Source organism: Miscanthus floridulus, chromosome 18 (assembly GCF_019320115.1).
Source record: "Miscanthus floridulus cultivar M001 chromosome 18, ASM1932011v1, whole genome shotgun sequence".
Classification (NCBI taxonomy): domain Eukaryota; kingdom Viridiplantae; phylum Streptophyta; class Magnoliopsida; order Poales; family Poaceae; genus Miscanthus; species Miscanthus floridulus.
The window spans coordinates 73,500,538-73,522,073 of NC_089597.1; the positions used below are offsets into that span (position 1 = coordinate 73,500,538).

Sequence of the window (21,536 nt, forward strand, 5' to 3'; positions counted from 1 at the left end):
GAAGGCCAATAATGTGTGCACGCCACCCTGTTGTGTAGCAGATGTGAGGTGAGAAATTTCTTTCATCACCATGCAGATCCACTTTGTTCGTCTTATTCTTTATAAAATTTTCACATGCTAATTTGTTCCTGCAGTAAACGAATCTAATGGCTTTTGGTTTTGTTAGAGTCGTTCTTATGGTGTTTAAGTTGTGTTCATCTATGTAGCAAGAGCAGAACCATGTGTACTGCCTGAGTGCCTGTGATCTGTGGAAATGGGGATCACGAGCAAGCAACTAATGCTTTTGTGAGACACTAACGACGAGCAACACCAGCACGCATGCAAGGTGATCTCGTCCTGCTACCGAGCGTGCCTCGCCCCTCAATAGTGTGATGAGTGCATTTTCGGTGGTGATTCTTTGTTGAGCTCCATGGATTCTTGGGTTTGCTATTGCCAATAGTAGTTAATATAGTGTGGTTTGTAGGATTTTAATAGCCTCGAGCACGGAAGCTTATTGCAAGGGATATGCAATTTTGCATGATGTGGAGGGGAAGTTTACATACCTTTCTCTCTGCGTGTGATGCCAATGTATAACTGCATATTTTGATGAATTCAGTCAATTTGAGACTTAAGTAGTAGCGATGGTTGGCCAACCGAATGTTACAAATATCACAAGCTCAAAAAATCATATTTTGTAATAGTACGACACATGTTCAAGCTTAACGTTCTTATGGTATTATTTGTTCCCGTCACAACGCACGGATATGACCTTGATGGTTGAAGCGTCCACGAACTTTATGAGTCTGCGACACCGCGCTCTCCGTGATTGTGTTAATTTCACGAACTTTGCCTTTTAGATTAAATGTCACTTTAATGTCAGTATTTAATTTCACAGTATTATTATCTTATCGTACGATCCGTGTGTTTTAGTATAAAAGTTTAGCTATCCTGTAGCAAAGCACGAGTATGAACTAGTCTCTAAAGCGATCAAAGAGTGAACACCGTTTTAGTGCGACGTTCCAACTGGGTCCATGCTCGTCTCTCCTGTGCAGGAAAGAAACGTCGCTTCGGCCAGGAAAGAAACCTCGCTCCACGCCGCGGCCGCACGCGCCCCCTACGCCCGTCCGTCTCCGGAAAGAAACGTCGCTCCGGGAAGAAAATAAAACTCGCTCCCGTGATTCTGGCCGCGCCCCAATCGTGCCAACCCTGCGCCCGCGCCCGCCCGCAACAGGCCGCGCCGCCGCCGCACGCGCCCCATCCTCGCCCACGCCTGCCCGCAGCAGGCCACACCACCGCCGCACGCGCACCATCGTCGCCCGCGCCCGCTCGCATCTGGGCGCGCCGCCGCCGGCCGCGCAGAGCTGGGGAACCCCCATCTAGCCTTCTCGGTGGCTCCGTGCGTCGCTCCTCGGCGTCCTCGCTCTCCATCTCTCTCGCGCGCGCGAGGGCACGGGCGCATGCCCGCACCTACACGGGGCACGGGGGTCTCGTCGACTGCCACGGGGAGCGATGCGACAGCGAAGGCGGCCTCGATCTAGCAGCGGCAGCACGCCCAGGCCCCGACGTCCATGACGGACGTGGAGGCCAAGGTCGAGGGACGGGAACAGCGAGCACCTCCGGTGCCGACCAAGGTCTGTCTTCCGGAGCACGGAGGTAGGCTCCACGGCAACATGCAGGTCAGCACCGGACCACAAATGAGTTGATTTGAATCTTACAAGAAACAGAAATTAGCTCTGTAAACAAAACAAGGACATTAGCCACTTCTCATTTGTTTTCATTCTTTTGACATACAGAGGTAACGATGGTGAGCCAAGATTGGTTGTGAGGAGAGCAGTTCAAAGCTGTCAATTCGAAGCTACTTATGCTGTCTGATGTGGCAGGTCTATACAACCATACAGCTCTTTGCAAGTTCATAATTCTTCGGTTTCCCTTTCTCTCCCCCTGCGATACGATTAATTTATTTATGATTCGATTACCCCGGCACTGTCCCCGGCCGCGTTGCCTCCTTCGTCGGCATGCACATCGATGTCGTCCCTGCCAACGGCAGCGATTGGGTTGGTCCTCGTGAATTTTCTGCTAATCGTGGCTATATTTTGTTTGGTTATCGTCGTTCTATACCCACCTTTATCGATTTTGTTTATCATCAGTTCATCACTGGCAACATGGCCGGGTGCTAAATTTCAGCATATTGTTGAATGCGATTGGATTTACTGACGTAAAATTTGCACAACTTTTCAGCGTTGTGATCATTAGTGGAGTGCTTCGGTAGTAATGGTTATTGTACAATTTTTTATTTATGGAGTTTCTTCACACTGGCATGCTTTGCTTCGTCGATTTGTCTCTGTAGAACGAGTCAATTGTTTCAGTACAGGGGTAGGTTGTAACTATCAGTGGGACCATGGCTGCTACTCAAATTCTCATATATTGGTAGATGTGATTGGCTCTGTTAGAGTAAAAATCTTTTTTTTTAGTTTTTCAAGTAAAAATCTTTTTTTTTAGTTTTTCAACAGCATGATGAGGTTGGGGACTCAAGCGGGCTTCTTGTTTCTGGTATCTTTAGTGCTAACAAAATATCTGGTATTGACAAGGTCACAACCATTGCACAGAAAGAGGGTCTGAAGACTGCACTGCTCGGTCATTTCCTAGCACTTGTGGCTCAATTACTGAAGGCAGAAGGCATCGGAATGGGAAATGATGGTGGGTCCACAAAAATGGCTTGATATTGTGTCAACCTTAACTTGGCATGCCGCTAGCTATGTGAGGCCAGATACCAAGAAAGGAGGTAACATGGATCCTACTGATCATGTGAAGGTCCAATGTATAGCATCAGGGGATCCAAGAGATAGGTTTGTTTTTTATCAATAGTATTTTAGTTGACTAAAATTTACATGGCTGTTCTCACCACCATGTGGAACTTATGACTTATGTATGCTGTGTTTTGTATTTTACCGTAGCGTTAGCACGGGCACACTACTTTCCTAGAATAAGCACTGTCATATATAATTGAGTGCACATGGAAGATAATAGAGTGCACGTCCCACTCTCTGACTGCTGCTCTCTCTGATTGCTCGATGTAGAGGAGACTTGAGGGTGCTGCTGCTCTCTACCTGCTGCCACACTGCTATTGGTGAGTTTGGGAAATATGGAATGATGTTTGCAGGTCATCATCTCAACATCTTTGAAGTATATTTTCTCATGTAAAAATTGGGGACTTTTAGTTTCTGCTTTTAATGTTTTTAAGTTGACAGCGCAACAACCTGGATTAAAGATTGATAACTAGAGCAATTTATATTCTATGAGCAAAATAGCAGTTTAAATTGACCAGCAATTTTCAGTTGCATGGATATTACCATACATGTATTTTTTTAGAAACAAGGAGGGGCAATCCCGGAGGGGTTATATGTATTATATATGAATTTTCAGTTGCATGGATACTGCATACAGGCAAGCCATTACAATTAGCTGTCACTGAGGGTTCTTCACTTGTATTTGTTCCATGTATGGCAATGCAGCTGTTAGCTTTGTTAAAACAAGATAGCATTTTAGAATTAACTCAGTTCAGCCTAGACTTTTCAAATAAGAGATAATTGCTCCTCACTCAGTTAAAAAAATAAATAAATGATTGGGCCACATGTTTGGATTTCTTCTCTAATCAAAGGGCCACATGTTTGGATTTCTCTGATCAAAGGGCCACATGTTGTGGGTGCAGATTAAGCTCAGCAAGGAACGGGACTTGCTGGAGCAGACATCCGAGATGTCATTATTACATATGCAAGGGATGGTTTGCAGTCTTGCACTAAGTGCAAAATTGTGAACTTATTTTCTTCTGTTAATAATTGCTCAGGGAAAATGCAATTCCACTCTACGAGGTGGTGTGCATTAGCATCTGCTTTCAGGCCTTGAGAAGTTCAGACACAGGCAATTCAAGGAGATGTTCTTCCTTTGGGAGCATAAGGGATCACGAGGTGCTGGTGCCAAGTCAGGGCATGTAAAATGGACTTGTATGGTAGCTAGAATATGTAATATTAGGAGTAGAATCTACTTGGATATATGAACCGATAAATTAGTTCCAATGTATAGACCTCTTACGAATTTATTTTTGAATTGTGAATTCACCTCACCCACTGCAACTAGATTTGCACAAGATTGGTTTGATTTGACCACCACTTATCTGTGTTTATTTCTCTTATTGAATTATGATTGGTTTGTTTTGCACCATCATTATATGTTTGCGTTTCTCTTATTTGCACCCCTGCCTTCGCTGCTTCTTGTGTTCTTGTGCTCATCTATGATGTCGAGTGTCGAGAAAGCACATGGAATGTCTTTGTGGTAGAACCGCTCGAAATAGAACGCTTTCGGAGGCGCTCGTCTTTCATCAGACATTAAGCACCCCGAAAGCTGGCTACATCAGACGGTTCCGTTGAGTACATTCCAAGGGAGAATTCGAACCATCCACGTTTTTCCTTCAGTTTTCAATAATGAGAACGAGTTTACAATACTTAGTCTATTTTATATATTTTATACAACAAGAGTTCTCAGAAATTCATTATTACAACACCAAGTTTAGAGTGCGGAATTTAAACAGCGAAATTAAAATAAATATCTAACGATAAGATACAAGGAGCCGTCTGTGCCCACCCGAAGAATCTTCTACACAACAGTTACTCCTCAAGCTGCACTTGCAACAGGGGTAAATAAACCCTGAGTACACAATATACTCGCAAGACTTACCCAACTAGTGAGAATAATTTTCCGACTCCAAAGAATATGATAGATTTTATGGTTTGCTGGATTTTTTTTTTGCAAAAAACATTACTAGTAGTGAATCCTTATGTATGTTTCTTATTAGCAGTCCTGATTAGTTCATTAGCTAACCATTCTATGTAAGCACATGTTCTACTTTCAAGCAAGAGTTGAGCAATCAGATCCATTTCACCATCTTTCATCTTCCAGTTCTTACTATGGTGCTAGATCATAGACAAGTCGTACTGTATTACACGACGATTCGCGAATCAATGTAGCCCAGCTGGGTAGCCCGAAACATATGCCCCGCTTATACCCCAGGGACAAGCAAGACCAACCCACCACTCTCCTATCAAGGGGTCCAGGTCTCCGTCCAAACTTGGACTCCAAGCCCCCACTCCTGAGTCCCAGACTCAGTGTGGTGCTTAGACCTCCACCATCCCTGCCTCCAATCAGTCGGTCCGGAAAGAGCCAGAACCCACGACAAGAGAGCAACGAGCCTTCCCGCTCCCATAAGTAAGTATGTGCTCAGGATAATAAGTCTGTGACTTAACTAGAATCTAATGCAACGGCTGGTCCTTAATCGACATGGACAGGGAAAATAGTGTAACCAAGCTATGCCCCGTTCGTCGCGGGACATAACCTATTACCCCCACCAATACCTGTACCATATCCCTGCTCGGTCTCCATTTTCGTTCATCATTTTATCATGAGAGTAATAATACTAATCACCTATCGTGAGTAACGGCAGGTTACTCACTCTACCGAAAAACCTAAGCATAGCAGCTACTCGCACCTGTACTAGTAGGACTCATAGGACAGATATATTTATGCAAGTGGTTTCCATAAAATGCCTGTAACATAAATGCACATCATAGATATATATATTCAGTGATTATTCAAAATAAGGATTATGCACTGGGGCTTGCCTTGGGCAGGCGCGGTGTCAGCTCAGCTCAGTCAGTAGCGGCTCTGGGACCTCCTCCTGCACAAGGATCTCCTCCTCGTACTCCTCGATAACCTCATTGAACTCATGATCTCCGATAGTCACGATCTCCGCCAACTCGTTCTCTACATGCATGCGTTGATGATACAACACTTAGCATTTTGGCAACAATAACTCTTAAAATAAGAATACACATGATAAACTACTAAGCTAGCTCTAATGACTAAGATACTAAGCTAACTATCATCTTCATCAAGTAAAGTGTTGGGTTCAACTAACAAACACCTAGCTTTACAAATGAAGGATATATCTTTATTTCTACTAATGATTTAATGTATATTTGAAACAAAGAGCATTTAACTATCCTTAGGTTAAGTCTATTCTAAAGCTACAAAAATTACAGTGAGCACATAATAATATCATGAAGCTACTATAAAAATTTCAAAGCTAAAGCTATCACCATTTTGCCATAAAAATTTCTACAATATTTAACCTAATAATATTAAGCACTCTCAAATGATTTAATAGCTCCTAGTATCAACAAGCACATATATGAACTAAATACACTAACAGATAGAGCATAATTTTAGAAACTTAACAAAATTAGTTTCACAATTTTTGGATACCTACATGATTTTATATAATTTACCAAAGTTCAGCTCATAATTGAAATGAAAAGCTATTTCTATTTTTCCACGAAAAAGGTAAACCGCTTTCGGCCCAAAGTGGCCCGCACGGAGTAGCGCGCGCGCGAGCGCGCGATGGCCCATAGGCGCGGCCCACGCGACGCTGGCCTACAGCGCGAGGCGGCCCGCGGCAGGGGAATCCCGCCCGCGCTGGCACATTAGCAAAAACACCCCTAGACTTTGAGCAAAACTACCCGTAGTCCACGTTACTATTTCTATAGACAATGACTTTGCAACAAAACCCTCGGATCTTTCTCCTCTTTACAACGGCAAGGCCCCCCGCTTTCCCCACGCGCGCCGGCGCGGCGAGCGATGGCACTAGCGCTTGCGTTGGCCACACGGGACCCATGCTGACCTATCTACGAGATCAACACTCACCTAGGGTTCGACATGAGATGATGGACGGCGGTTGCATAAGCCGGGACGCCATAGAAGGACCTCTCCACGACGGTGGGCACCCTATGGCAATGGCAACGGTGCTCATGTGAGCCACAACAACAACAAGCGGTAGGGTAGCGGGTGAGTAACGACAACTCATCAGTGACCTTACCGAGAAGCCGGCTTGGCCGGAGACGATCCGAGTGATGCTGGCCACGTGCGCGCTGCGAGTGAACGGTGGACCATAAAGGCATGGCCGCATCAACAGTGAGGAGGCGGCACTAGAGCTGTGACTAGCGTGCGCACGATGAAGAGGGAGCCAAAGCGAGCTAGTGGTGCAGAGGAATTTGCGCGGAATGAAATGGTGGAGGTTGGCCACGATGCGGGCGGTGACGGTTCATAGCGGCACAGCGGCGGGCAAAGCTCCAAAATTGGAGCTCGGCATGACGCGAGTCAAGGCGGGGTGGGGTCGACTAGAGAGGGGGCGTGAAGGCGAAGACGCGAGCATGAGGAATAGATGAGAGTTGCTCGCTCTCTGGCTTCACCATGACGCGGCACGACGGTGGTGGAAAAAGAGGGAAAAAGAGGGAAAGAGAGAGACAGCACGACAGGTGGGCTCGTGTGGTAGAACCGCCCGAAATAACACACTTACAGAGGCGCTCGTCTTCAGCACATCGCACACTCACTTTTCGTATGCTAAGCGATTTCTTACGCAACGTAAGTCAGTGTACCTACAGAAAACTGATTAGATAAAACCAGTGCCACTATTCTAGATAGACCATATAGCTAGGGCTTATACTTATTTACATAACTTTAGCACATCCTATTTTTCGCAAAACTTTTGTGGGTCAAAATTTTAAGTTTTTGAAAAGAGTGATGAACTCGTAAACTCATTATTGGCTCTGGTACCAACTGTGGTAGAACCGCCCAAAATAACGCACTTACAGAGGCACTCGTCTTCCACTAGACACTAAGCACCCTGTAAGCAAGCTACAGCAGGCGGTATCTGTCGGGCACACCCCAAGGGAGAGCCCGAAAGATCCACATTTCCCCAAGGATCCAATAATGAGAATGAGTTACAATACTTAGTACATTTCATACATCCAGCGTTGTTAGAAATTAATTATTACATTGCCAAATTCAAAGTGCAGAAGATTAAACAACGGAATGATAATAAACATCTATCGATAAAGAACAAGGATTCGTCTGTGCCCACCAGAAGAATCCTTCACACAATGATACTCCTCAAGCATTACCTGCAACAGGGGTAAATAAACCCTGAGTACACAATGTACTCGCAAGACTTATCTGACTAGTGGGAATAGTTTCCTGACTCCAAGGGATATGCAAAGCTTAATGGTTTGTTGGTTTCCTTTTTGCAGAAAGCAATACTAATAGTGAGTCCTTATTTATGTTATTATTAGGAGCCATGATTAATTCATTATCTAACCATTCTATGTAAGCACCTGTTCTACTTTCAAGCAAGAGTTGAGCAATCAGTTCTATTTCATCACCTTCCATCTTTTAGTTCTTACTATGGTGCTAGAGTTTAGACAAGTCATATCAGATTTCCCGGCGATTCACGAATCAATGTCCCTAGCTGGGTACCCTAAAAACACACACCCCGCTTGTACCCCAGGCACAAGCAGGACCAACCCATCACCCTCCTGTCCTAGGGTCTAGGTCCCCATCCAAACTTGGACTCCAAGCCTCCGCTCCTGAGTCCCGGACTCAGTGCGGTGCAAGGACCTCCACCATCCCCGCCTCCAATCAGTCAGTCCGGAAAGAGCTGGAACCCACAACAAGAGAGCAACAAGTCTTTCCTATGCCCATACCCAAATATGTGCTTGGGATAATAAGTCTGTGACTTTCCTAGCGTCCAATGCAACGACCGGTCCTTAACCGACACAGACAGGGAAAAAGTGTAACCAAGCTATGCCCTATTGGCTGCAGAACACAACCTCTTACACGCACCAATACCCAAACCATATCCCCGCCCGGTCACCATCTTTCCTTTCCACCATTTTATCATGAGTGATCATAATTATCACCTGTTGTGAGTAACGGCAGGTTACTCATGCTACCGAAATCCTAAGCATAGCAGCTACTCGACCTACACTAGTAGGACTCATAGGTAGATATATTTATGCATGTAGTTTCCATAAAATGCCTGTAACGTAAATGCACATCATATATATTCAGTGATCATTTAAAATAAGGGTTATGCACCGGGGCTTGCCTTGGGCAGGCAGTGGGTCAACAAAGTCAGCACCAAAAGGCTCTGGGGCTCCCTCCTACATGAGGATCTCCTCCTTGTACTCCTCAATGACCTCCTCGTAGTCTTGTTCATCCACGGGCACGAACTCTACCAACTCGTGATCTACATGCATGAAATGATGATGCAACATTTAGTAATACGGCAACAACAACTCTTAAATAAAAATACATCTATCAAGCTACTAAGCAAGTTCTACTGACTAAGGTGCTAAGTTACCTACTGTTACCACTAACAAGTATGAAGCGTGACATATATTATCTTATTGACTAAAGGCATTCTTACTCTTACTACCAATTTACTCTATATATGATTAATCAGGGAGTACTAGATACTGTATTTATCAACCTACTTTAGGGCTACAAAAATTACAGTCAGTACATAATAATCTAATGAACCTACAATAAAAATTTCATGGCTAAAGCTATCACCGATTTGCCACAAAAATTCCTACAAATATTAAGCTAACTAATACTAAGCTTTCTAAATTGAATTTATGAATCTATCGTCATCTCAGATAATTGTAAACTAATTACACCAATAGATAGATAGCATTTTTGTGAACCTAACAAATTTTGTTTCACTATTTTTGGACATCTATAGAATTTACTATTATTTTCAAAGTTCAGATCAAAACTAAATTAAATAAACATTCCTAATTTCGCTGGAAATGGAAAAACCAAATCCTCAGCGCGGCCCGCGAGCGAGCGGCTCGGCCCACCCCAGCGCTCCGCGCGCATGCGCAGCACACCGGTGTGACCCACGTGGCTTGGCTCACACGCGGCAGTGGACCAACACGGGGAGACCCACAACGCACCGGCAATTATGCAAAATAGACCCCGGCTTCCAACTAAATGAACCCATGGTGCTTACCACTATTTCACTCTCTCACTGACACGTGCACTTAACCTCTCGGTTCTCTATGAATTCTCATTTCGAGGTCCCTGGCCGGAACTTAACAGAGCCATGGCATCTCTGGCCAAACACCGACGAGCTCGGACCTCCTCGGCCTCAACCATCACCTCCCTAGCACTCTACGAATGAAGCGCAATCGATTGAGGTAATAAACACCAAGATTGGTTCCGCACAGAGGCGTGGCCATGCACCACGGTGGGATTTGGCCGCGGTGATGCCGACGCCAGTGAATTCACCTAGCCTAATGCCTCTACCACTACTCTAGAAGTGAAAGTGCCTCACCAGATACGTGAAGGACGACCTGGATGAAGTCACGGGACTCGGTAGGGTGGTTGGCCATGAGCACATGGTCGTTCGGGTTCACGGCAAGCACGGCGACAGTGTCCCCGGTGACCTGCTGCTCCACCGGTGAAACTATTACATGGGCGAGGCAACCAAGTCAACATGACGCAAAGGCACCACTCAATTTAAATAACGGAGCACAGAGCGCCGCGCTAGCCGAGCACCCGCCTCGACAGCCATGGCGGACCACCGCGAGGAGAATGCCCCACATTACCTCACTGTAGGATGGAAGCTCGCCGGGACAACTCTAATCGCTGGCTAACTAACAGGGCTCGTCGAGTGCATGGGTAATTGGAAGGAGGTGGACTATGCAAGGCTAATTGGATGGACGACTAAACTCAGTCTTATGGTGGCCAACGAGGGGAAAACTCAATTTGACGCCCCGACATTGTACGACTGCAACAGTGGTAAGCTTGGCGCGAAGCTGGACTCCCACTCGACCTCCAGACATCCGCAATTACAAGGATGGGACCAGCTCTGCGTGTTTTGCCTTGGCGCAGCTTGGCCGGCGCGACGCCATTGAAGATGATGTGACGGAGGGCTTGGCATGGCGCAATTTCTAATTGGGGAAGGACGGCAGCGTGACAGTGAAGACTCCACGTGTGCGTACGAGTTCGGCACAACGACATGCGACTGCAGCTCCATGACTCGCAAGACGATGGCGGCATGGCACTACACGCCACAGTGGCTAGCGCTGGTCTGGGGAAGCAACAGCATGGCATGGCATCGAGCGTGGATGTGATGGCAAAGTCAGGCGGGCAGAGCAGCTAGGCTCGCTGGACCCAGCGTGTGTGCGAGTCATGTGCCAAAGCGCGGTAGCAGGAGGCCATGGCCAGCAACGCGGAGCCCCACATGTGGGCATGTGTGCGCATGCGCGTCGAGCGGCCGACGCGGCAACACCGAGGGCCAAGCAGGGTGACCGCGCCCAGGCGCTGACACCGTTCAAAAACATGACTTGCATGCTTTTTAAAGCTGCTTAAAAATCCAACCCGATGATCTAGTAGCTAGACCACCTATTTTACGCTCGAGATAGTATGTCAAACTACTAAAACTAAACATGAAATTACACTACTCCTTAATCCAATTCGCCTACAAAAATTCCCAAACCTAGCTTCGTCAAAGCGTTGTCTGACTTAGGAATTTCGGCTAAGTCTTAAATGGTTTCGCATCGAATGCGATTTCCAAGCTATTAAGTAAGCTATCTAGCGAACCCCATTCTCGACCGCAAGTATTTCACCACCACCTATGAAGCTTACACTACAAACTTTATTAAAGTGCCAAATATGCGCTCTATAGCATTCTTGTTCAATAAAAATTCATTTAGAACCCTACGTGACATAATGCAACATGAACTATAACATTCGTTTTGCGTTTCCGATGAATGTTTCGAGTCACAGGAATTTATTTACACATTATATTTCATACATTTACACATAAGTATGATGCTCATGCAGTGTTTTAGCAAAAGATTGTACAGTGTAACACCGAGGGTGTTACAAATCTACCCCCTTAAAACAAAATCTCGACCTAAGATTTCATGTGTCTAGTGTGGGAAAGGAGATAGAAAATATATTTCAACGTAGCTACTACCTATCAGAACCAGAGAGAAGGTGGGGGTAATGCTTTAAGATATAGCTCTCTTGTTCCCACGTGGCCTCATCCTCAGAGTGGTTTTGCCATTGCACCTTGTAGAACTTCACCACATTGTTCCTTGTCACTCTGTCCTTTTCATCTAGGATTTTGATAGGGTGCTCAATATAAGTCAAATCAGGCTAGAGTGGAAGTCCTTCAATTTCTATAGCTTCATCTGGGACCCGCAAACATTTCTTCAACTGTGAGACGTGAAACACATCGTGTACCATCGATAAAATATAGGGAAGCTAGAGACGGTAAGCAACTGGGCCACACTGCTTCAAAACTTTGTAAGGACCCACGTATCGGGGAGCTAGCTTGCCATGGATACCAAACCGATGCACCCCTCTCATAGGAGACACCAGCTTGAGGTACACATAATCCCCAACTACAAACTGCAAGGGCCTTCTTCGCTTGTCCATATAGGCTTTCTGTTGGCTCTGAGCTACCTTCAAATGACTCTGAATAATGATGACTTGTTCACGAGCCTCTTTGATGAAATCAGGTCCAAAATATCCATGGTCTCCCACTTCAACCCAATTAAGTGGTGTCCTGCATTTCTTTCCATATAGAGCTTCAAATGGTGCCATGTGAATGCTCTCTTGGTAGCTATTATTGTAAGAAAATTCAGCTAACTTCAGGCATCCATCCCACTTCTCAGGAAAAGAAATGGCACAAGCTCTCAACATATCCTTGAGCACTTGGTTCACCCTTTTAGTTTGACCATTAGTTTGTGGATGATATGCTGAGCTTCTGAGGAGGCGAGTACCAAGACAGTGCTATAGTTGCTCCTAGAAATGAGAGACAAAAACTGACCCTCTATCAGAGATGATAGTAAGGGGAACTCTGTGTAGGGTCACAATCCGATCAAACTATATCTTAGCATACTTCTTGGCTGTATATTTAGTGTCCACCGAGATAAAATGAGTAGACTTAGTGAAGATGGTCCACAATGACCCAAATAGAATCATAGCCCTTGGATGTGCGGGGCAAACCCACCCCAAAGTCCATGGAGATATCTTCCCATTTCCAAACAGGAATGGGCAAGGGCTGCAAATATCCTGGAGTACGCATATGATCTACTTTAACTCTCCCACAAGTGTCGCACTCCGCGACATACTGGGTGATGTCCTACTTCATGTTGGACCACTAGTACAAGTGGCACAAATCATGATACATCTTGTTGCTGCCAGGATGGATAGACAACTTTGAATGATGGGCTTCATTCAAAATCTTCCTTCTCAGATCCTCATTTGATGGAATCACCAATCTGTCTTTATACCTCACTACTCCTTGCTCATCAATACTAAAGTGAGGACCACACCCTTCGCCAATCAATTTCTTGATGGGGGGAATTTCTAAAGTGTCTTGCCTTTGCTCCAGAATAATCTGCTCCAACAATTCTGAGGTCAAGGCAATGTGAGCCAACACCTCTGCATGGTTGAGAGACAAAGGTGTATCTTCAACCTGATATGACTTTTGGCTCAAAGCATCAGCTACCACATTGGCCTTTCCTAGGTGGTAATGTACCTCCAAGTTATAATCCTTGATCAATTCCAACCATCTCCTTTACCTCATGTTCAACTCAGACTAAGTGAAAATGTACTTGAGGCTCTTATGATCTGTAAAGATATGTACTTTGTTGCCCAACAAATAATGCCTCCAAATTTTTAGAGCGTGGACCACAGCAGCCAACTCTAAATCATGAGTGGGGTAATTCACTTCGTGCTTTTTCTGTTGGCGCGAAGCATAAGCTATCACAAGGCCATCCTGCATAAGCACACATCCCAACCCCATCTTTGAGTGATGAGGACATACATGCTCAGGCCACCACAACTCCAGAAGTCATTCAAGGACTAGTTACTCAAGCCTGTGCACACGAACTCAATTACGTTCTCCTGTTAGTAACCAAGGTCCAGCTGAAGGGTGAAGGAGGGATTCATCAAGGTTCTATGCCACCTGCATTAGGGGCTAGCCCATGTCATGTTTTGCCAAGTTTAGGAGAGAATAAAGGGGGATTGTTTTCTTTCCATAGATGCTAGCGCCTAGATTAGGAAGGAATAGGAGCAGAGGCGCATGCCTTGCATGGCCCCTACGCCTATTAAATCCAAGGCTACGCCCCTCCCCTAGGTGGGTTTTCTTTTGTTTTGGTTTAGCCATTGTGCAAACACTGATCTGCAGTTGTGTCCAGCGACCACCTGATAGACAGCAATTGTGAACCCCACATTCGAGCGATTTATTTATAGTCTGCCTACATCTCGTTCTTGCTTGTTTCTTTTGAATGCTTGCAGGAATGGAACCTCGTGTTCAGGTTGATCTTGCCCAGCAAGGTCAATAACCATTTGGAGTTGGTTTAGCGATTGCTAAGGCACCACGACCTGTTCGTTCATAGTTAGATCACGAGAGTCACTTCCTTCCCAAATCAAAGTTATCCCTCTCACCGAAAGATCGGGCACTCGAATTCTATCAAGTGGTATTAGATTTCAGGTTGCTCAGTGAGATCTACCCCCTCTCTTTGTAGTTCTGTTCCATTACCTATCATCCACAACAAAAGCCAAAAAATAGATAGATATTAGGTTAGAACCACTGTCCTAGAACCTTTTGGCCATTGCATTTATCATTCAGTAATTTTGCTTTGTTGAATTTGTGTCATTAGTGTCTTGTTGCTGGTTGCATTATTTTCTTGTTCATCACCACAATCAGTCATTTACCATCCGCACAAAACAAAATCCCTTGTTTTGGAAGGTTTGCTGCGTTTGTGATTCCTACCATCCTTGCTCGGTTTTAGTAGGGACATCCTGGTGCGCATTTGTTCCATCCTATTTTTGCGCCAAGGGAAATCTGTCAAAACAAAAAAAAGGGCACAGTGCAAAGTAAAATAGAAGAAAGGTGAAAAAAAGAAAGAAAAGAAATAAAAAGCCGCACCTTCAGCAGGATAGAAAGAAAGTTTGTACCACAAGGAGAGACATTATCTCACTGTATATTGGTTTTCCTTTCAGCCTTTCTCTATACAAGGCAAGAGTCAATCTTGGGCCATCAAATCAAAAGCCAAGCAGCAGCCACATCTATGCGCACAACATTCCTTGTTTTGAGAGAGAGAGAGCGAGAAAAAAAATATTTGTTCCTCTTTCTGTTCCCATGTTGTTACCAGCAGCATTGCAACACACTTTGCACCCTTATTCAACTTTGCATTTGCTGAATGATTATGCTAATCCTTGCTACAAAGTGAAGCCATCATATAGCTCCACCTATTTCTACAATGAGCAGGTTTTGTGTCACCTGGCAATCGCTCCATCCAATCTTCATTGGTTGCACCACTGGTTGCAGGTCACCCTTGTTGGCTTGGTTAGAATTGGTAAGAACTTGATAACGGCTTTAGATTGAGTGACCTACTCAGAACCACATCCCATTAAGTGTAGGACATATACTTTTGATCTTTATTTTTTCTCTGGCGCTAACAATGATAGGATCTTCTGGGGACACCCCCGACTCCATGCAACATTCTCCTCGAACAAAGGGGATCATTCAACATTTTGAGCGGCAAGTTTGGCTGCAAGTAGATGCGCTTGCAGAGGATGTTAAAGTCTCCAACGAGCGCCTTGGACAACTTGAAACCGGTGCGACACTCAGGGACATGCTGGCAGCCTAGGCCACCACCAACACCAATCTGGCCACCATCATGACTCGGCTTGAGGAGTTGTCCCAGCAGCTTGCAAATGTTCACCATAGTGAGTTGGATGAATAGGCAGAAACTGATTACAGTGGTGACAATGAACATCCAAATCCCAACTACAACAATGATCTGGACCATCGTCGCAGGCATGCCAATCGGCAAGGTATGCATCACTACCACCATTGCCATGTCGTCCGTAATCAGGATGATTCATTTGCGAAGATTAAATTCACTATACCTCCATTTAATGGCAAATATGATCCTGATGCTTATCTTGGTTGGGAACTTGTTGTTGATAAAAAATTTGCATGCCATGCCTTTTTCTGCACATAATCGAGTTAGGGCTGCTACTAGTGAGTTCATAGATTTTGCTTCTATTTGGTGGCGCGAACATTGCAGCAAACATCCTAATAATATTCCCACCACTTGGGAAGCATTAAAAATGCTCATGCGACATAGATTTGTCCCCTCATACTATGCTCGTGATATGCTTAACAAATTGCAGCGATTGCGTCAAGGTACAAATTCCGTTGAAGAGTACTTTCAGGAGCTACAAATTGGTATGCTTCGTTGTGGTCTAGTTGAAAATGATGATGCAGCTATGGCACGATTTTAGGTGGCTTGAACCGAGAAATTCAGGATGTGCTAGATTATAAGGAGTACAATAATATCACTCGTTTGTTCCATCTTGCTTGTAAGGCTGAACGTGAAGTGCAGGGATGCCACACGAGGACATGAGCTAACTCTTTTGCAGGTTGCAATACCACATTCAAACCAGCCACTACACCTGCTTTTGTTTCATAGCCGGCTGCACCACCTCCATCCAGCATCATGCCATGAGCTATGACACAACATCTGTCCACCTCAGCACCGGTTAAACCTCCACCCGGGGCTCTAGCACCAAGTGCATCAGTTGCTTCCACCAGACGGAAAAAAGATATCCAATGCCATCGCTGCAAAGGCTATGGACATGTTATACGTGACTACCCAAACAAGTGTGTGCTGGTTATACGTGATGAAGGTGAGTATTCTTCAGCTAGTGATTTCGATGAAGCCACATATGCTATGCTTGCCGCTGACGTTTTAGGACATGAAGACGAACTTGTTGCTGCTGATGCTGCCGACAAATATTTGAGCCTTGTCGTGCAGCGTGTACTCAGTACGCTGGTTGCACCACCCAAACAAAACCAGAGGCACAATCTATTCCACACCAAAGGTGTCGTTCAAGAGCGGTCCATTATCATCATCGTTGATGGGGGAGCTGCAACAACTTGGCAAGTACCAACCTGGTGGAGAAGCTTGCTCTTCAAACTCGCCAACATCCCCATCCCTACCACATCCAATGGCTCAACCAGGGTGGTAAGCTCAAGGTAACATGCTCCTTATGTGTACACTTTGCTATGGGTTCGTATCATGATTATGTTGATTGTGATGTTGTCCCGATGCAAGCATGCTCTCTACTGCTAGGTAGACCTTGGCACTATGATACTAATTGTGTACATAATGGTCAAACCAACCAATACTCAATTTTCCATAAGGGCAAGAAAATTATTTTGCATCCAATGTCTCCTGAACAGATTGTGAAAGATGAGCTTGCTCGTGCAAATCGTGAACAAAAACAAAGTAAGACTCCTGCTTTACAAAATGAGATCAAACTGAAAGCTCCCATTTTACTAGCTACACAAGCTGATCTTGATGAGTGCGACATGAATGGTCTTCCTTGCTATGCTCTTGTGTGTACTCATATGCTGTCCTCCCTTGATGATGCCCCGCCTTTTGTTATGCCCCCTACTGTCACCAAGCTTTTGCTGGACTACGCTGATGTCTTTCCAACGGATGTTCCAGCAGGCCTTCCTCCCCTCCGTGGAATTGAACATCAGATTGATCTCATTCTAGGAGCATCACTGACCAACCGTGCACCATATCGCACCAACCCCGACGAGACAAAAGAAATTCAGCGACAAGTACAAGAATTGCTTGATAAGGGCTACATTCGTGAGTCTCTTAGCCCATGCGCTATTCCTATTTTGCTAGTACCCAAGAAAGATGGCTCATGGCGCATGTGTGTTGATTATCATGCCATTAATGATATTACAATCCGCTATCGCCACCCTACAACTAGGTTGGATGATATGCTTGATGAGCTCAGTGGCGCTGTCGTGTTCTCTAAGGCTGATTTGCGTAGTGGGTACCATCAAATTCGCATGAAATTGGGGGATGAGTGGAAAACAATGTTCAAAACAAAGTTTGGTTTATATGAATGGTTAGTCATGCATTTTGGATTGACTAATGCTCCAAGCACTTTCATGTGATTAATGAACGAAGTTTTGAGGGCTTTCATAGGCATATTTGTGGTTGTCTATTTTGATGATATACTGATTTATAGCAAATCTTTGGAGGACCATTTGGATCATTTACGTGCTGTTTTTATGCTTTGAGAACTGCCCGTCTTTTTGGGAACTTGGATAAGTGTAGTTTTTGCACGGACTGTGTCTCTTTTCTTGACAATGTTGTTACAGCACAGGGTATTGAGGTCGACAATGCCAAGTTTGAAGCAATACAAAGCTAGCCACCTCCGACCACGGTGACGCAGATTTGAAGTTTCCTCAGGCTTGCAGGCTTCTACCGTTGTTTTGTTCGTGATTTCAGCACAATTGCTTCCCCTTTGAATGAACTAACAAAGACAGGAGTTCCCTTCTGCTGGGGTCTAGCACAGGATGAGGCCTTCATGATTTTGAAAGATAAGCTAACACATGCACCTTTGCTTCAGCTACCTGATTTCACCAAAATGTTTGAACTCGAATGTGATACTAGTGGAATTGGGTTAGGTGGTGCGTTGCTGCAAGAAGGTAAACTGGTGGCTTATTTCAGTGAGAAACTAAGTGGTGCTAGTTTGAATTACTCCACTTATGACAAAGAACTTTATGCTCTAGTTAGAACGCTTCAAACATGGCAACATTATTTATGGCCTCGGGAATTCATTATTCATTCGGATCATGAATCATTGAAACACATTCGTAACCAATCAAATCTGAACCGTAGGGATGCTAAATGGGTCGAATTCATTGAGTCTTTCCCTTATGTCATCAAACACAAGAAAGGGAAAGAGAATATAATTGCTGATGCTTTGTCTCGTTGTTATGCTATGCTCTCGCAACTTGATTTTCAGATTTTTGGGCTACAAACAGTGAAGGATCAGTATGTTCTTGACCCTAATTTCAAGGACGTACTGTTGCATTGCAAGGATGGTCGAACCTAGGGAAAGTTTTTCTTGGATGATGGGTTCTTGTTCTATGCTAACAAGCTGTGCATTCCTGCTAGCTCGATTCGCCTTTTGTTGTTATAGGAAGCACATGGTGGCGGCCTCATGGGACATTTTGGGGTCAAGAAGACGGAGGACATCCTTGCAGCGCACTTCTACTGGCCCAAGCTGCGATGGGATGTGGAGCGCTTTGTCGCCCGCTGCACTACATGTCAGCAAGCTAAGTCCCGCCTTCATCCTCATGGTCTATACATGCCTCTCCCTATTCCTAAGGCCCCTTGGGAGGATGTCTCGATGGATTTTGTCTTAGGATTGCCTAGAACAAAGAAGGGGAGGGATAGCATATTTGTGGTTGTTGATAGATTTTCCAAAATGGCTCATTTCATTCCCTGTCACAAGAGCGATGACGCCACTAATGTTTCTGCTCTATTCTTTCATGAAGTGGTTCGCTTACATGGTGTGCCCAACACAATAGTTTTTGATCATGATACAAAATTCCTTAGTCACTTTTGGCGCACATTATGGAACAGATTGGGTACCAAATTACTTTTTAGTACTACGTGCCACCCCAAACTGATGGACAAACTGAGGTAGTAAATAGAACTTTATCTACCATGCTTCGGGCTATTTTGAAAACAAATTTAAAACTTTGGGAAGACTGCTTGCCTCATGTTGAGTTTGCTTACAACCGTTCTGTCCATTCAACCACAAAAATGTGCCCCTTTCAAATTGTGTATGGTTTCATTCCTCAGGCACCCATTAATTTGATCTTTGTTCCTTCCTCTGACCCTCCTCATTTTGATGCTGCTGCATGGGTTGATCAAATGCTCAACATTCATGAGCAAACACACCAGAGCATTGCACACACTAATGCTAAGAATCAGGTAGCGGGTAGTCATGGGAGGAAGCTAATTACTTTTGAACCAGGTAATTTGGTGTGGTTACATCTACGAAAAGAACATTTCCCTGCTCTGCGCCGGTCTAAGCTGATGCCTCATGCTCATGGACCCTTCAAGATTGTGCAAAAGATTAACAATAATGCTTACATACTTGACCTGCCTCTAGAATATGGTGTTTCCTCTAGTTTTAATGTTGCAGATTTGAGGCCATATGTGGGTGACGACGAGCAGATTCTGTTGAGGATGACTCCAATTCAAGAAGGGTTGGATGATGAGGACATACATGCTCAGGCCACCACAACTCCAGAAGTCATTCAAGGACCAGTCACTCGAGCCCGTGCACGCGAACTCAATTACGTTCTCCTGTTAAGTAACCAAGGTCTAGCTGAGGGTGAAGAAGGAGGGCTTCATCAAGGTGCTACGCCACCTGCATTAGGGGCTAGCCCATGTCATGTTTTGCCAAGTTTAGGAGAGAATAAAGGGGATTGTTTTCTTTCCATATATGCTAGCGCCTAGATTAGGAAGGAATAGGAGCAGAGGTGCATGCCTTGCATGGCCCCTATGCCTATTAAATCTAAGGCTGCGCCCCTCCCCTGGGTGGGTTTTCTTTTGTTTTGGTTTAGCCATTGTGCAAACACTGATCTGCAGTTGTGTCCAGCGACCACCTGATAGACAGCAATTGTGAACCCCACATTTGAGCGATTTATTTATAGTCTTGCAACATCTCGTTCTTGCTTGTTTCTTTCGAATGCTTGCAGGAATTGAACCTCGTGTTCAGGTTGATCTTGCCCAACAAGGTCAATAACCATTTGGATTTGGTTTAATAATTGCTAAGGCACCATGACCTATTCGTTCGTAGTCAGATCGCGAGAGTCACCTCCTTCCCAAATTGAAGTTATCCCTCTGACCGAAAGATCGAGCACTCCAATTCTATCATTGAGGCATCACAATATACATCAAAAGGTCTATTAATATCTGGTTGGGCCAACACAGGAGCAGTGGTCGGAAATGTCTTCAAAGCTTGGAAGTCTTCTTCACAGGCTGGGCTCTAGTCAAACTTGGCTTCTTTTTGGAGCAGCTTGGTCATTGGCTGAGCTATCTTGGAGAAATCCAAAATGAAACGTTGATAGTACCCAGCTAGACCAAGGAACTGACGAATCTGGTGCACAGACTTGGGAGACATCTAATTCAACACATTTTGCACCTTGCTGGGATCTACAGAAATGACATCAGGTGTCAACACATGCCCCAAAAACTGCACTCGATCTAACCAAAATTCACACTTGCTGAATTTAGCATATAGCTTGTGTTCCCTCAATCGAGCTAGTACTATCTGAAGGTGTTGGGCATTCTCTTCATCATTCTAGGAATATATCAGGATATCATCAATGAATACCACAACAAACTTATCGAGCTCTGGCATAAAAACTGAATTCATCAGGTACATGAAGAATGCAGGAGCATTGGTGAGACCAAAAGACATTACTAGGTACTCATATAACTTATACCTAGTAGAAAAAGCTATCTTTGGTATATCTTGTGGTCTAATCTTGATCTGATGGTAGCTTGAACGAAGGTCAATCTTAGAGAACACCTTGGCACCAGCTAGCTAATCGAACAAAGTATCTATACGGGGCAACGGATATTTGTTCTTAATGGTTATCGCATTAAGAGGGTGGTAATCAACACACATCCGAAGAGTGCCATCCTTCTTCTTCACAAAAATGGCTGGACAACCCCATGGTGAAGAGCTAGGATGGATGAAGCCTTTTTCCAACAATTCTTCCAACTGCTTCTTCATTTTAG

The 21,536-nt window shown here is 44.7% G+C and overlaps 1 protein-coding gene and 1 long non-coding RNA gene across 6 annotated transcripts in view; one reads left to right on the top strand and one right to left on the bottom strand.

Moving 5' to 3' along the window:
• The window catches only part of LOC136521455 (uncharacterized), a 178,945-nt gene that overhangs the window by 95,507 nt on the left and 61,902 nt on the right, over positions 1 to 21,536 (bottom strand). The gene's annotated exons all lie outside the window — the stretch shown is intronic.
• LOC136520756 (uncharacterized) lies at positions 1,092 to 4,134 on the top strand. Of its 5 annotated transcripts, none has more exons than XR_010775364.1 (4): positions 1,092 to 1,655; positions 1,773 to 2,825; positions 2,934 to 3,106; positions 3,689 to 4,134. It is a non-coding gene; the product is annotated as an uncharacterized lncRNA (long non-coding RNA). The 5 variants fall into 5 exon arrangements; XR_010775363.1 differs by having other exon boundaries at positions 1,093 to 1,655; positions 1,773 to 2,033; positions 2,568 to 3,106; XR_010775365.1 differs by having other exon boundaries at positions 1,093 to 1,655; positions 1,773 to 2,033; positions 2,586 to 3,106.